This window comes from Plecotus auritus (genome assembly GCF_963455305.1).
Source record: "Plecotus auritus genome assembly, chromosome: 8".
NCBI classification, from domain to species: domain Eukaryota; kingdom Metazoa; phylum Chordata; class Mammalia; order Chiroptera; family Vespertilionidae; genus Plecotus; species Plecotus auritus.
The window spans coordinates 94,482,698-94,498,706 of NC_137782.1; the positions used below are offsets into that span (position 1 = coordinate 94,482,698).

Consider the following 16,009-nt stretch of genomic DNA (forward strand, 5'->3'; position numbering starts at 1 on the left):
TGGCCCAAGCAGGCAGCTGGGTAGACACGAGAGAGCGGGCAATGCTGAGGAAGTGCTTCTGGGTGAAATTGGCCACAACTATCACCACCGACATGACACGGTAGAGCCCTACATAGCTGGGGAGGCGTGTGGGGGTCGGCACCCTGTCCCCAGAGAGGAGACCACAGCCCTGCACTCAGCCAGGTGGGAGAGAGAGCAGACTGACACGGCCTGGGAACTTCCCAAGAGTGGTCTGTGACCCCGCACCCACCTGGGGTTGGAGGGCAGCCAGGAGCAGAGCACGTTACCCAGCAGACAGAATGAGAGACAGGGAAGGGCAGTGTCTTTTGAGAAGGAGGTACCAGGGGTGGAAAGAATTCTTGGCTTCCTGCTGGAGCTAATGGGCTTCTCCAGGACTTGGGCAGCAGGTGAGAGGACAGGAGACCCCACTCTCCTATGAGGGTGAAGCCTAGACGCGGCTGTTCTGGGGATCAGGGGTGAGAAGACGCCTGAAGGGTCAGAGGATCCCAGGCCGGGAGAACCTTCCCCATATCCCGCCAGGAAGCCTGGGCTCTGGGGACCTATTTTGTCACTATAGACCACTCCAGGTCCAGGTACTGGCTGCAGCTCCCGCTCTGGTCACAGCCTGGCCTCCGCTCCTGGACCACCTACTGCTCGGCGGCTGGGCTGGTAGCAGGCCTTAGTGGCGGGAGCCAGACTGTGACACTGCGGGCCAGCCGGCCACGTCCTGCAGCCTGTGGGAGTGGGCTGTGCAAAAGAAGGGTGTGGTCAGCAGCACCCCAGGAGAAGGACCGCAAGTCCAACCCCAGCGCTGTGACCAGAACCCCATCCCCGAGGTCAGGTCTGTGTCAGCAGAGGTGGTGACACCAGGAGAGAGCCTTTGTCAGGCCCTGCAGGGCTTGTGCAGGCCTGGGAAGACAGGGCCACTCAAGGGGAGGGCCTCTGACATGTTTAGGGAAACGTTAGATTGTCACCTGGCTCTCAGGAGAGCGAGGAGGCCACAGGGCCCTGGGAGAGGGGCAGCCACCCTGGTCACTGAGATTCCGGGCTCACTACTACCCACCTTGGGACAGCTGAGCTGTTGCTTCCCCCACCCCCACCCTGTTCAAGAGAGGGAGGATTTCTCACTGTCACTCCCTGCGCACATCTGTGGCCACAGGAGCCCCCCAATATATGTTTGTTGAATTGAATTTGCTGTGTGATTTTCTGCCTAGAACCTCCCTTCAGACCATGTTCCCTGGTGAATTGATGTTCAGCATTTTTGTTTATTTGTTTGTTCTTTAACAAAAGGTTGTTTTGGTTTGAGATTCAGCAAAAACATAGCTGCATTCAGCTTCCTCCCCATTCAGGAGTCAGTAAATGAGTTGTTTTCCAGTCTGCTTGGAGTCCTTGCCTCAAATGAGCCTCCAACAAGATAATGCATTTAAAAGCCCTTGGAAAAGTACCAGGCCCCATGCACATTGAGATGCTGTCCTCATGGGAGCGGTGGGCTCAGCCCTGCACCCTGAGCCAGGCTCAGCTCGTGGAGAATGCTGCCCAGGTGGGGGTCCTTGCACAGGTGGCTAGGATGGGGGTAAGAGACTGCCTTCATCCTTCTGCTGCCAGTTAGGTCCCTAAACCCAGGCCCGATGGCCCAGGAATGCTGTGTCTTCCCAGCAGCATCTGGGGGCCAGGGGCCAGGAGTCTCCAGAAGGCTAGCACTCCCTCAAGGAGCAGAACTGGTTCTCACGGACTTCCAACTGGTGCGCTGTTTTCACTTCAGTCCCCACTGTGGTCCTGAAAGCTTTGGGGATAAGTCCAGGGTGCATCCTTCAGTCAAGAAACAAAATAAAACAAACCCCCCAAATTGAAAACCTCAGAAACCTGGTTTACATTCACCATTAGCACAGTTAGAACACAAGGTAGCTTCTAGCTGAAACCAAAAAACCCCAAGCTGCTAGGACCCCTTCCCCGACCTCCAAATCAATTTAGGAAGTTTCTACTAACTTTGTACCTACAGACTTCTTTGTAATGCCCGGGACTCTTTTCCCACCCACGGGTTGGGTGGCTTTCTGTGGCAACCCTGAGTATGCTTGGTCCAGTGCAGTGATGGCCTGAAGCTAGCTTCCTCATCCAATAATATTTATTAAGCGCCATCCGTATAAAACCCCTAAAAGCTGACACCTTCCCAGCCTGTGGCACATGAAGTCAGCTTCTGACAGAGCTGGTTTCCAGCAGCATCTGAGGAGGAGCTAGAGCCACTAGGCAGGAGGCTGTAGGTAGACTGCACCCCCAGCACCCAAGCGGACTGTTCTGAGTGAGGCCCAGATGCTGGAAGGGTCCCCCTTGCCGACCTCAAATGCTCACTTTCTTGTACCAACCCTGGGAATGGTTATTAGCAACCAGTAGCATAGCTGACATTTCACAAGCAGTTTGCCTCAAGCAAGGCAGATTATCTCATTCCCAACTGGGAGGGGCAGAAGTTAGTTTGCAAATTTGGGGGGAAGGAGGGCCTGTGTTCTCTCTGCTTGATTTCTGCTTCTGTCTTAAGACCTCTGGCCTTTGGAGCTTCTCCCCTACAGAGGAGGGAGAAGAGTCAATAGATGCACCAAGCCTGGATGGCAGACAGATGTGGCCGGCTCAGTGCAGCTCATCGCTGGCTAAACTGTCCAGGGAGCCCTGAGGCCTAGGGCTTGGTCCCAGCATCCTCACCTGTAAAATGGAGGGGCTCTAGATCCCTCTGGTTTCCTGTGACCCAAGAGCAGGATGCTGAGTGTGCTGCTGATAGGTTTGGCTCAGCAAACAGGACTTGGTGGAGCCTGGCTCCTGGCCCTGCACCGCGCACCAGGGACATCCACTGACTCCTGAGCCTCAGTTTCTTTGTCCCACAAACCAGAGAGAAGGGGTTGGTGCATGATGGTGACCAGCAGCCAGGCGCAGCTGCAGCGGGTGCTCCAAAATGAAGGCACGTTGGCGTTTGGACAATAGGCGCTGAGCATGCAGCAGAGGGACCTGCGTAGGTGGACAAGGACGACATTCACACCTGCACTGGCTTCCCAGGGCCCTGCAGGATCCTGCCATGCTGTCCTCACCTGTGAGGGGCTTTTTTTTTTGGAGATTTTTCAGACTCTAAACAAATGCGCCCCGTGGATCGGTCAGAAAGGCTTGGCGACACAGCCCTGCCAGCCAGCTGGGCCCAGGAAGGCGCCGCCGTTTCCTACTGTGACTGGAGAATAATGAAGTCCCATTTCCTCCACCGCTCAGGTAAGAAAATGAGCTATAAATACACAGCCCACAAATCGCAGTTATAGGTGAGGGGCGCACGGCAGGAGAGAGGGCCAGCAGAGGCAGGCTGTCCTCCAGAAAGTGGCAACTGAGCTGAGTGCAAGGACGAGTGGATATTAAATGGTGCAGAAGATGGAAAAAATCATTGCAGGCAGTAGAATTGCACGTGCAAAGGCCCTAGGGTGGGACAGGTGATGCCCAGCTAGCAGAGCAGAAAGGAAAGGAGAAATGACTGGAGATGAGGCGATGAGAGGGGTTGTGAGTGGTGAGCAGGACCTGAGCATGCGCAGCCTTGCAAGTTATGTGGGGAGTTGAGTTTTATTCTGAGAGCAATGGAAGCCAGTGAGTTTTGAGCAGATGAGAAACAGGTTGAAGTGTACACCCACTGTCATCACTGCCAATGCCATAACATTTTTCATCTCCAAAAGTTTCCTCCTTCCCCTTCTTTTATTTTTCTCTTTTTGTGGTAAGAGCACTAAACCTATGATCTCTCCTCTTAGCAATTTTTTTGAAAATACACAATTCGGTATTATTAATCATAGGCCCTATGTTTTACAGTATATCTCTAGAACTTATTTATTTTAATGGCCTAAATATTTGTAGTTTCCACCAGAGTCCAAAACAATTTTATGAAAGAATTATGGCTAAGCCTTCTCAAATATATTGGAAGACTTAAATTTACAGGTTCAAGAGACGTAGAGAACTCCAAACAGGGTAAATTCAAAGAAAACCACACCCAGGTGCCACAGAATCAAATTACTGAAAGCCAAAGATAAAGGAAAATATTGAAAGGAGCCAGAGGAAAATTATGCCTTACTTGAAGGGGAAAATGACTGAAAATTTTTCATCAGAAACAATGATGGTCAAAAGAAAGGGAAACAAAACAATGTCTTTAAAAATATGCAATGAACTGTCAACTCAGAATTCTAAATATAGCAACAATATTTTTCATGAATGAAGGCAAAATAAAAACATACTCAGAAGAAGAAAAAAATTATAACTCCACCAGCAGGATTGCTTTATAAGAAATATAAAAGAATTTTCTCTAGACAAAAGGGAAATGATACCAAAATAAAACGCAAAACATCAAGAATGAAGGAAAAATAACAGAAAAGGTAAATATCTGGGCAAAAATAATGGAATATTTTAAAATATATATATATATATTTTTAAATATATTTTATTGATTTTTTACAGAGAGGAAGAGAGAGGGATAGAGAGTCAGAAACATCGATGAGAGAGAAACATCGATCAGCTGCCTCCTGCACACCCCCCACTGGGGATGTGCCCGCAACCAAGGTACATGCCCTTGACCGGAATCGAACCTGGGACCCTTCAGTCCGCAGGCCGACGCTCTATCCACTGAGCCAAACCGGTTTTGGCTTAAAATATATTTTTTTATTGATTTCAGAGAGGAAGGGAGAGGAAGAGGGAGAGAGAAACATCAATGAAGAGAGAATTAATTGGCTGCCTCCTGCACCCCCCCCCCCCACCCCGCCACACACACCACCAGGGATTGAGCCCGCAACCCCAGGCATGTGCCCTGTCTAGGAATTGAACCATGACCTCCTGTTTCATAGGTCGATGCTCAACCACTGAGCCATGCTGACCAGGCAATGGAATATATTTTAAAGTACTTTAAAACATGTATAACATTAAAAAGCAAACATGAAAATATTGTCTGAGAGATTTAGTCTATATAGATGTAATACATATGACAACTATAACAGAGAAGGGAACATAGAGAAGGTAAAGATGATTATAAGGCTTCTATATTTTACATGCAGTGGTAAGATGTCAATTCTAAAATAGATTGTGAAAAGTTTGGTTTATATATCCCTAAAGCAACAACTAAAAAGTAACACAAAGATACACAGCTAGAAAACCAGTAGACAAAATTAATGGAATACTTTAAAAAAGAGTTCAAACAATTCAAAGAAGGCAGAAAATGGAAAAGAGAAAAAAATGGGAATGATAGAAAAGTAATAAAATGGTAAACCTAAATCAACTCTAGCAATAATTATATTAAATCTGAATAGTCTAAACACAGCAATTAAAAACATATTACTATATTGGATTGAGAGAAAAAAGAGGATGCTGTCTATAAGAAATGTACCCTACATAAAAATCTATAGGGACTAGTGAACTGGCCAACAGGTCAAATCCAGTCTATCTGTTTTGTTTTGTTTTGTTGTTTGTTTGTTTGGCTTTATGTATTTTTATTGCTTTTTTACAGAGTGGAAGGAAGAGGGAGAGAGAGGTAGAAACATCAATGAAGGAGAAACATCTATCAGCTGCCTCCTGCACACCCCCTACTGGGGATGTGCCTGCAACCAAGGTACATGCCCTTGACTGGAATCGAACCTGGGACCCTTCAGTTTGCAGGCAGATGCTCTATCCACTAAGCCAAACCAGTTAGGGCCCATCTCCTGTTTTAAAAAATTTTTTAAAAATACTTTGTGAGGGTTATGAAGAAAAGAAGAAGGAAGAGGAGACAGAGATCATATGTGCCCACAAGGGCTAAAATATTTTCTTACTGGCCCTTTATAGAAAAAGTTTGCTGGCTCCTCATATTGATGGATTAAAATTAAAGGGATGGAAAAATACATATCAGGCTAACACTAATCAAAATAAAGCAGAAGTTGCTATATTAATAGCAGACAAAGAATACTTCAGAACAAAGAAAATGACCAGGTATAAATAAAACGCAAAACATCAGGTATAAATAGGGACGTTACATAATGGTACAAGGATCAATTCACCAAGAAGACAGAACAATCCTAAATAAGGATGCCCCCAATGACAGAGTACCAAACAGCACAAGACAAAAACTGCCTGAACTAAAAGTAATAGACAAACCCACAATTATATTTGGGGACATCATCACTTCTTTCTCAATAATCAACAGAATAATAAGTAGAATGAAAATCAGCGTGGATCTGGAAATCTGAACAATACTATCAACTTGACCTAGTTGACATTTATAGACCACTCTAGCCAACAGTAACAAAATACTTATTCTTTTCAAGTGCAAGTGGAACTTTCACCAAAATAAATCATATTCTGTGACATTAAAAATTAAAACCTTAAAGGAATTAAAATTATACAGTGGATATTCTCTGACCATAATGGACTTAAAATAGAAATCAATAGCAAAGATACCTGAAAACTTCACAGATATTTGGAAATTAACATACCTCTTAACGTGGAACCAAAGAGAAAGTATCAAGTAAATAATCTAAGATTGCACTTTAGAAACTAGAAAAAGAGCAAATTAAACTCAAAGCAGAAGAAAAGAAACAAGAAAGATAAGAGCAGAAATTGAAAACAGAAATAGAAAATAAATAAAACCAAAAATTAGTTATTTGAAAAAATCAATATATGCGACAGCTCTTTAGGCAGACTGACAAAAATAGAAAGAGAAGACATAGGTTATAAATGTCAGAAATGAAAGATGGGATATCATTACAGATAATAGAGATATTAAAAGGAAAATAAGGCAATGTCTCTATGCCATAAATTAAACAATTTAGATAAAGTCTACTGATTACTTGAAAGACACCAAACACCAAAACTCAAGAAGACAGTGAACTCTTTTTTTTTTTTTTTTTAAATATATTTTATTGATTTTTTTACAGAGAGAAAGGGAGAGGGATAGAGAGCTAGAAACATCGATGAGAGAGAAACATCGATCAGCTGCCTCCTGCACACCCTCTACTGGGGATGTGCCCGCAACCAAGGTACATGCCCTTGACCGGAATCGAACCTGGGACCTTTCAGTCCACAGGCCGACGCTCTATCCATTGAGCCAAACCGGTTAGGGCAAAGACAGTGAACTCTTAAAAAAATAAAATCTTCCAACAAAGAAAACTCCAGGCCCAGATTATTTCAAAGGCAAATTCTACCAAACATTTAATGAAGTAATACCAATTCTACCCAAGCTCTTCCAGAAATAGAAAAGATGAAAACACTTTACAACTCATTTTATGAGGCCAACATTACCCAGATATCAAAACCAAAGCCATTAGGAGAAAAGAAAACTAACAACCAATATACCTCACCAATATACATAAAAATCCTCAATCAAATATTAGTAAATCGAATCCAACAATTTATTAAAAGGTAAGACATCTTTACCAAATGGGATTGAACATTACAAAGTAAATCAGTGTAATTCATCATATTGACAGACTAAGGCTAAAGATGGATCATATTTCAATAGGTGAGGGAAAAGTATTTGACAAATTCAACATGTACATATGATAAAAATTCTCAGCAAACTGCGAACAGAGGGTGCTTTCTTAATCTGGTAAAGAGCATCTATAAAAAAAACTATAGCTAACATCACACTTAATGGTGAAAGGCTGAAAGTTTTTCCCTAAGATCAGTAATAAATAGCATTGGCAAGGAGGAGATAAAATGATATTTATTCACAGATGACATGGTTGTCTACATAGAAAATTCTAAGATCTACTGAAATCTACAAAAAGCCCCTAAAATATGAAATTATTTTTAGGTAGGTAACAGGATTCAAGGCCAATATTATATTTCTGTATATTAGCAATGAATATTTGATATGTAAATTTAAATCAGACATCTATGTTCATAGATAGTAGCATTATTCACAATACTCAAAAGTAAAAGCTACTCAAGTGTCTATCAACAGATGAATGGATAAATAAAATTGTACTCTGTGGTAAAAGACTACAAGATTTTCCTGTAAGATGAAGAACGAGGCAAGGATGTCTATTTTGCCATTTCTATTCAACATAGTACTAGAAGTTCTAGCCAGAGTAGTTAGTCAAGAAAAAGGGGAAAAAAGGCATCGGAATTGGAAAGAAAGAAGTAAAATTATCTCTCTTCACATATGATATGATCTAATATGTAGGAAATCTTAAAGATGCCACAAAACAATTTTTAGCATAAATGAATTTTAGCAAAGCAGCAGTATACAAAGTCAGTACACAAAAATCAGTGGCATTTCTATACACTAACAGCACACAATCCAAAAAAGAAATTTAGGAAGCACCTTCATTTTACATCATCCAAAAGAATAAAATTTTTAGGAATTAACCAAGGATATAAAAGACTATACAATCAAAACTAAAAAGCATTGCTGAAAAAAATTAAAGATTACATAAACACATCCTATGCTCATAGATTGGAAGACAATATTGCTAAGATGTCAGTGCTACCCAAATTTATCTACATATTCAAAGGAATTTTATCAAAACCCCTTGACATTTTTTTGCAGAAATAAAAAAACCCATTCTAAAATTCATATGGAATCTCAAGTGACTCCATAACAAATAGCCAAAACAATCTTGAAAAAGGAGAACATAGCCAGAAGACTTATACTACTTCTTTTTTTTTTTTAATCCTCATCCAAGGGTATTTTTTCATTGATTTCTATAGAGAATGGAAAGGAGGGAGGAGGGGGAGGAGAGAGAAACAGCCATGTGAGAAGACACAAGAATTGGTTGCCTCCCCCGCAAGCCCCTCTGGGGCTGGGGAACCTGCAACCAAGGTATGTTCCCTTGACCAGGAATGGAACCTGAGACCCTTCAGTCTGCAGGCAGATGCTCTAACCACTGAGAAACTAGCCAGGACCCATACTTCTGATTTCAAAACTTACCATAAAACTACAGTAATCAAAATAGTGTAGTACTGGCATAAAGAATGGAATAGAATAGAGAACCCATAAATAAACTCTTGCATGTATGGTCGAATGATTTTTTGACAAGTGTGTCAAGACTATTCAGTGTGGAAAAGACAGTCTTTTCAACAAATGATGCTGGGAAAACTGAATATCTACATGCAAAATAATGATGTTGGAACCTTACCTAACACTGCATACAAAAATTAACTCAAAATTTATCAAAAGTTTAAATGTAAAACCTAAAACTATAAAACTCTCAGAAAAAAACATAGGGCAAAAGCTTTATGACATTGGATTTGTTATTAATTTCTTAGACAAATGTGACATTACACCAAAGACACATGCAACAAAATAAAAAAACAGATTTCATGAAAACTATAAAATTTGTACAGTAAAAGGCACTTTCCTTAGAGTAAAAGGGGAACCCATAGAATGGGAGAAAATATTTTCAAATCATGTATCAGATCATTAATATCCAGAATATTAATATATGTTAAATATATAGGGTAATTAATATCCTAAACCCAACAACAAAACAACCTGATTAAAAACTAGGCAAAGAGATCCGAACCAAGATGGCAGCATAGGTAAATACATAAACTGCTGCCTTGCACAACAATTTCAAAACTACAACTAAAAGACAAAATGTCTATCACCCAGAACCACGGGAAAGCTGGCTGAGTGGAAGTTCTACAACTAGAAGGAAAGAGAAAAGAGCATTGAGACGTGCAAAAGCGCTGAAAAGCTGAGGTACGGAGGCGCACGAATCGGGCTGGCGGCGGGCGACTGGGTGTGCTGCTTTTTTCAACCCGAAGAGAGACAAGCTCCCGATTACTCTGAACTCAGTTTCTGGGGAGACGCTGGGGACCCAGACTCCTACGGGGAGAAGCTGGACTGTCTGCCATCGGGTTGGAAAGTGAGGGTGGCTTTCTTGCAGAGGTGCATGCAGTAATCATTGTTTACTGCGCTGGGGTGAGGGATGCAGGGACTTGGAAACACGGAGACGCAGAGACGACTGACTGGCAGCCATCGCTGTTTGCCACGCCCTAGTCTATTGACTCCCTGAGACCATGCCCCGCACAATCTACAAACCCACCCAAGCTCCACGCAGCGGCTTTTGCATATAAATGGTCTGCCCTATCGCAGCTTAACCTAACAAACTGCAGCTCTGGTCAGACAGCTCCAAAACCTCCAAACCCCAAGCAAAGAGGAGAAAACTAGTTCTCGCTGTAGCTCCTGCTGGGTGGCCTCAGACAGTAGCTGACCTGCACCCCCTTGGAGATCCAGAAGCTAGTGTATCTAGTGGTCAGTGTGAGACGAAACCAGATTTCAACTCCTCACATCCGTAAGTGACACATTCAAGAGGCAGACTCAGTGAGCACCAAAGCCCCACTGAAGCAAGTCCTGCACCATAAGCGTGTCTCCAGCACAGCAGTTCTTCCATTATAGACACAGCGGGTCCTCACAGCCAGTTGGCTTGGAGGTCAGTTCCTACCAGTGTACCAACATCAATCAAGGCTTATACCAAGATTTAGCACTCAGCCCACAAAGGGGTGCACCAAGAGTGTCCACCTTAGGTGATAGGCTGAACCACTGGTCACCTACCACAGAAAACCACTCCATCAACACAGAGAAGCAGCAAAATGCGGAGACAAAGAAACATGCACGAATGAAAGAAATGGAGGAAAGCAAACTACTGGACGACATAGAGTTCAGAACCACATTTATAAGGTTACTCAAGAATCTTCTAAAAACCGCCGAGAAACTTGATGAGACCTCCGAGGAGCTTAGTGAGACCTTCAAGGACCTTAATGAGAATGCCAAAAGAATGGAAAAGGACCAGTCAGAAATTAAGCATACACTGTCTGAAATAAAGAATATACAAAAATTCAACTGTAGATCAAACGACCCCAAGAATCAAACCAAAGATCTGAAATATGAGGAAACAAAAAACACCCAACCAGAAAAACAAAAAGAAAAAAGAATCCAAAAATATGAAGATAGTGTAAGGAGCCTCTGGAACAGCTTTAAGCATACCAACATCTGACTTTTTGGGGTGCCAGAAGAAGAGAGAGAGCAAAATATTGAAAACCTATTAGAAGAAATAATGACAGAAAACTTTCCCTACCTGGTGAAAGAAATAGACTTACAAGTCCAGGAAGCACAGAACCCCATACAAGAGGAATCCAAAGAGGACCACACCAAGACACATCATAATTAAAATGCCAAGGGCAAAAGACAAACAGAGAATCTTGAAAGCAGCAAGAAAAAAACAGTTAGTTACCTACAAGGGAGCACCCATACGACTGTCAGCTGATTTCTCTGCAGAAACTATGCAGGCCAGAAGGGAGTGGCAAGAAATATTCAAAGTGATGAACAGCAAGAACCTACAACCAAGATTACTCTACCCAGCAAAGCTATCATTCAGAGTTGAAGGTCAGATAAAGAGCGTCACAGACAAGAAAAAGCTAAAGGAGTTCATCACCACCAAACCAGGATTACATGAAATGCTGAAGGGCATTCTTTAAGAAGAGGAAGAAGAAGAAAAAGGTAAAGATAAAAATTATGAACAACAAAATGACATCAAATACATACCCACCAATAAGTGAATCTAAAAATCAAGTGAATAAAAAATCTGAAGAACAGAATGGACTTGTGAATATAATAGAATCAGGGACATAGAAAGGGAGTGGAATGACAATTCTCAGGGGGAAGGGGGTGGGAGGGGTGCGGGAAGAGATTGGACAAAAATCTTACACCTATGGATGAAGACAGTGGCGGGTGGTAAGGGCATGGGGTGGGGTGGGGAATCAGGTGGAGGCGAGCTATGGGGGAAAAAAAAGAGGAACTCCTGTAATAACCTGAACAATAAAGATTTATTTTAAAAAATAAATAAATAAAACCTCAAAAAAAATAGGCAAAGAAGATATACAAATGGCCAACAACCACATGAAAAGATGATCAACGTCACTAATTATTTGGGAAATGCAAATCAAAACTATAAGATATTACCTAGCACCCATTAGGATGGTCATTATAAACAACAACAACAAAAAGCAACCCAGGAAGTAAAATGATTAGTGTGAATGTGGAGAAATTGAAACTCGTGTGCACTGTTGGTGGGAATGTAAAACAGTATAGCCTCTGTGGAAAACAGTATGGTGGTCTCTAAAACAAAAATAAAATTATCATATGATCCAACAATTCCACTTCTAGCTATATACCAAAAGAATTGAAAATGGGGTCTCAAAGGGATATTTGTATATCCGTGTTCATTATTCACAAAATGTGGAAGTAATCCAAGTGTCCATCAATGGATAACAGATAAGCAAAATATGGTATATTCATACAGTGGGATGTTACTGAGCTTTAAATGGGAAGGAAATTCTGACACATGCTGCAACATGGATGAACCTTGAGGACATCATGCTAAATTAAATAAGCTAGTCACAAAAAGACAAACACTGTCTGATTTCACTTATATATGAGGTACTAAGAGTAGTCAAATTCATAGAGACAGAAAGGAAAATGGTGGTTACCAGGTAGAGAAGGCGGGGAGAGAATAGGGAGATAGTATTTAATGGGGACACAGTTTCAGTTTTACAAGATGAAAAGAATTATAGAGACGGATGGTGGTGATGGTAGCACATTATATATGTACATATTTAATACCACTGAACTGTACATTTAAAAATGATTATATGGTAAATTCTGTTTATAATCCCTGGAACAGACATTAAAAACAAAGTGTAAAGTTGCATATTTTAAAAGTTAACAAGGAATTAAAATGGGATTTTAAAAATACTAAAATGGCCCTAACCGGTTTGGCTCAGTGGAAAGAGCGTCGGCCTGTGGACTGAAAGGTCCCAGGTTCGATTCCGGTCAAGGGCATGTACCTTGGTTTGGGACACATCCCCAGTAGGAGGTGTGCAGGAGGCAGCTGATCGATGTTTCTCTCTCATCGATGTTTCTAACTCTCTATCCCTCTCCCTTCCTCTCTGTAAAAAATCAATAAAATATATTTTTAAAAAAATACTGAAATGTTCCTGTTAACTGAAGAGAGGGCAAAATACAGAGAAGCAAAAAATAAAAATAAAAACAAATAGGGCCCTCGCTGGTTTGGCGCAGTGATAAGAGCATTGCCCTCAGACTGAAGGGTCGGAGATTCAATTCCCAGTCAAGAGCACGAATCTCAATTGCAGACTCCATCTCTGGCCCTGGTTGGGACTCATGCAGGAGGCAGCTGATCAATGTGTCTCTCACATCGATGTTTCTCTCTTGGTCTCTCCCCTCACTTCCCCTCTCTCTAGAAAAATCAATGGAAAAAATATCCTCTGGTGAGGATTAACAAAAAACCCACAAAAACAAATAGGAAATGGTAGGCTTAAACATGACCTTATAAATCACTGTCTTATAATACAAATGGATTAAACACTCCAATTAAAAGGCAAATATTGTTCAATTAGATTTAAAAACACAGGATCCAACTACATGTAATTTACAACAGTCAAGACATAAAGACACAGGTTAAAAGTAAAAGGGTAAAAAATATATACTACGCAAACAGCAAGCACAATTAGGTTGATATGGTTACATTAATATAACAATGTGGACTACAAGAAAATAAGTATTAAAAATAAAAAATTTTAAACAAAATCAGTATTACCTGAGATTATAAGGAACATGTCATAATGATGAAACACTTCATAATAATGATGAGAACATTATACAATTCATCAGGAAAACATAGCCATAAATGTATATGATCTAATACCAAAATTTCAAATGCATGAAGTCAAAACTTTTAACAACCAAAAGTATGGAAAGATTCGTAGACAGATTTTAACACTTCCTCTCTGAAACTAGTGGTAAAACTAGACAAAAAATAAACATATAAAAGATTCCAATATTTAACCACCTTTTCTTTTTGACATTTATAGAACACCATACCCAGAAACTACAGAATACACATTCTCACATAAATATGGAATATACATCAAGATAGAACATATGGCCCTGGCCAGTGTAACTCCGTAGTTAGAGCATCAGCCTGTGGACTATGGGGTCATGGATTTGATTTCCAGTCAAGGGCACCTACCTGGGGTGCAGGTTCAATCCCCAGCTCCAGTCCATGCAAGTGTGGGAGGCAATCAGTGTGTCTCTCTCACATCCATGTTTCCCTCCCTCTCTCTTTTTCCCTCCCTCCCTCCCTCCCTCCCTCCCATCCTTCCTCCCTTCCATCCTCCCTTTCACCCTCCCTTTCCACGCTATCTAAAATCAATGGGGCCGAAACCGGTTTGGCTCAGTGGATAGAGCGTCGGCCTGCGGACTGAAGGGTCCCAGGTTCGATTCCGGTCAAGGGCATGTACCTTGGTTGCGGGCATGTCCCCAGTAGGGGGTGTGCAGGAGGCAGCTGATCGATCTTTCTCTCTCATCGATGTTTCTAACTCTCTATCCCTCTCCCTTCCTCTCTGTAAAAAAAATCAATAAAATATATTTACAAAAATAAAAAAAAATAAAATCAATGGGGAAATATCCTTGGGTGAGGTTTAATAACAACAACAAAAAAGATAGAACATATGCTAGGCCATGAATCATCTCTGTAAATTTCAAAAGATTGAAAACTTAGAGAGGTTTTTTCTCATTTTATGAACACAACGGAGTTCAATTAGAAATCAATAAAAAAGATATATAGAAGAGCTCCTAAATATCTGGAAATTAAACAACACATGTTCAAATGAGACATGTATCAAAGATGAAATCTCAGAAAATTTAAAAAAATACTTCCAACTGAATGAAAATTTGACATAAAATTTGTCAGATGCCGTTGAAGCAGTGCTTTAAGAAATATTCATAGATTTTAATTTGTATTGGAAAAGAGAGAAAGGTTGAAAACTCAATGATATAAATTACCATTTAAGAAGCTAGAGGAAGAAGAGCAAGTTAAGCCCAAGTAAGAGAATAAAGGAAATAAAGATAAAAGCAGAAACCAGTGAAATAAAGAACAAGCAGCAGACAAGACAGCGATCCCTGAAGCCATGCTCTACGCCCCATGCATTATGAGGCCTTTCCTCCAGGAATCATGGGAATACAAATTATTCCTGGACTACTTTGAGCTCCAGAAATTATGCTTTCTGTTGCTTTCCAGTGGTTTTTTTCCTACCACCTTGACAGTTTTCTCACACACACTTCATGATCAACACTCAGCTATAGGCTCAAGGGGAACCTCTGCAGATGTTAATGTTTTCCCTGTGTTCAGCTTTCTCTTCTCTCTACTCTGACTTGCAAATTCTTACCACCTTGGGCTCCCTGAACCCCAAACTCTGCTGAACTCATGGAGATCACTGGACTATGTTTGCATCCCCATTCCCTATGCTGTGGCCCTGAAACTCCAGACATGCGCACACACACACACACACACTTTCTTTTTTCCAGCGGGGAGGGGTGGGCGTGGGGGGAGTGTTTGAAGAGGATTGTTGTTCATTCTTTAAATGGCAGACACACACACACACACACACAGGAAATGAAAAACAAATGGACTTATAAAACATGCAACAACATCATTTAAATTCAACCATATCAATTATCACACAAAATGCAAGTACTCTAGATGTACCAGTTAAAAGGAAGAGATTGGAAATAAAAATAATACCCAATTCTATACTGTCTAATCAGAAACTCACTTCAAGACTTCTAAGTAAAATGATGGAAAAAGATACAATACTAACACTAACTAAAAGAAAACTGGAGCTGCTATATTAAACAAGACAAGGTCAATTTAAGAGCAAGGGATATTACAAGGATAAAGAGGACCATTTCGTAATGATTAAAGGGATGATTCATCAAGAAGACCTAATCATCTTAAATATTTATGCACCAAGTAATAGAGCTTCAAAATACATGAAGCAAAAACTGACAGGTTTCAAAGGAGGAATAGACAAATCCAGAATTAATTGCAGTTTTTGACATCCTTCTCTTAATAGTTGATAAAACAGGCAGACAGGAAGTCAGTAAAGATACAGAAGACATGAACAACACTGTCAGCGGTAGTAGAATACATATTCATCTCAGGGCAGATGAAACATT

General features: G+C 41.2%; 1 protein-coding gene across 4 annotated transcripts in view; it reads left to right on the forward strand.

The window, feature by feature from the left end:
- NPEPL1 (aminopeptidase like 1) overlaps nt 1–16,009 on the forward strand; it is a 153,442-nt gene that overhangs the window by 28,127 nt on the left and 109,306 nt on the right. For 3 of the 4 annotated variants that reach the window (XM_080686197.1, XM_080686195.1, XM_080686198.1), the window contains one exon: nt 2,531–3,243. The gene's annotated coding sequence lies outside the window, so the exon portion shown is untranslated. The remainder of the gene's footprint in view (nt 1–2,530; nt 3,244–16,009) is intronic. The other variant, XM_080686196.1, reaches the window with a different exon arrangement.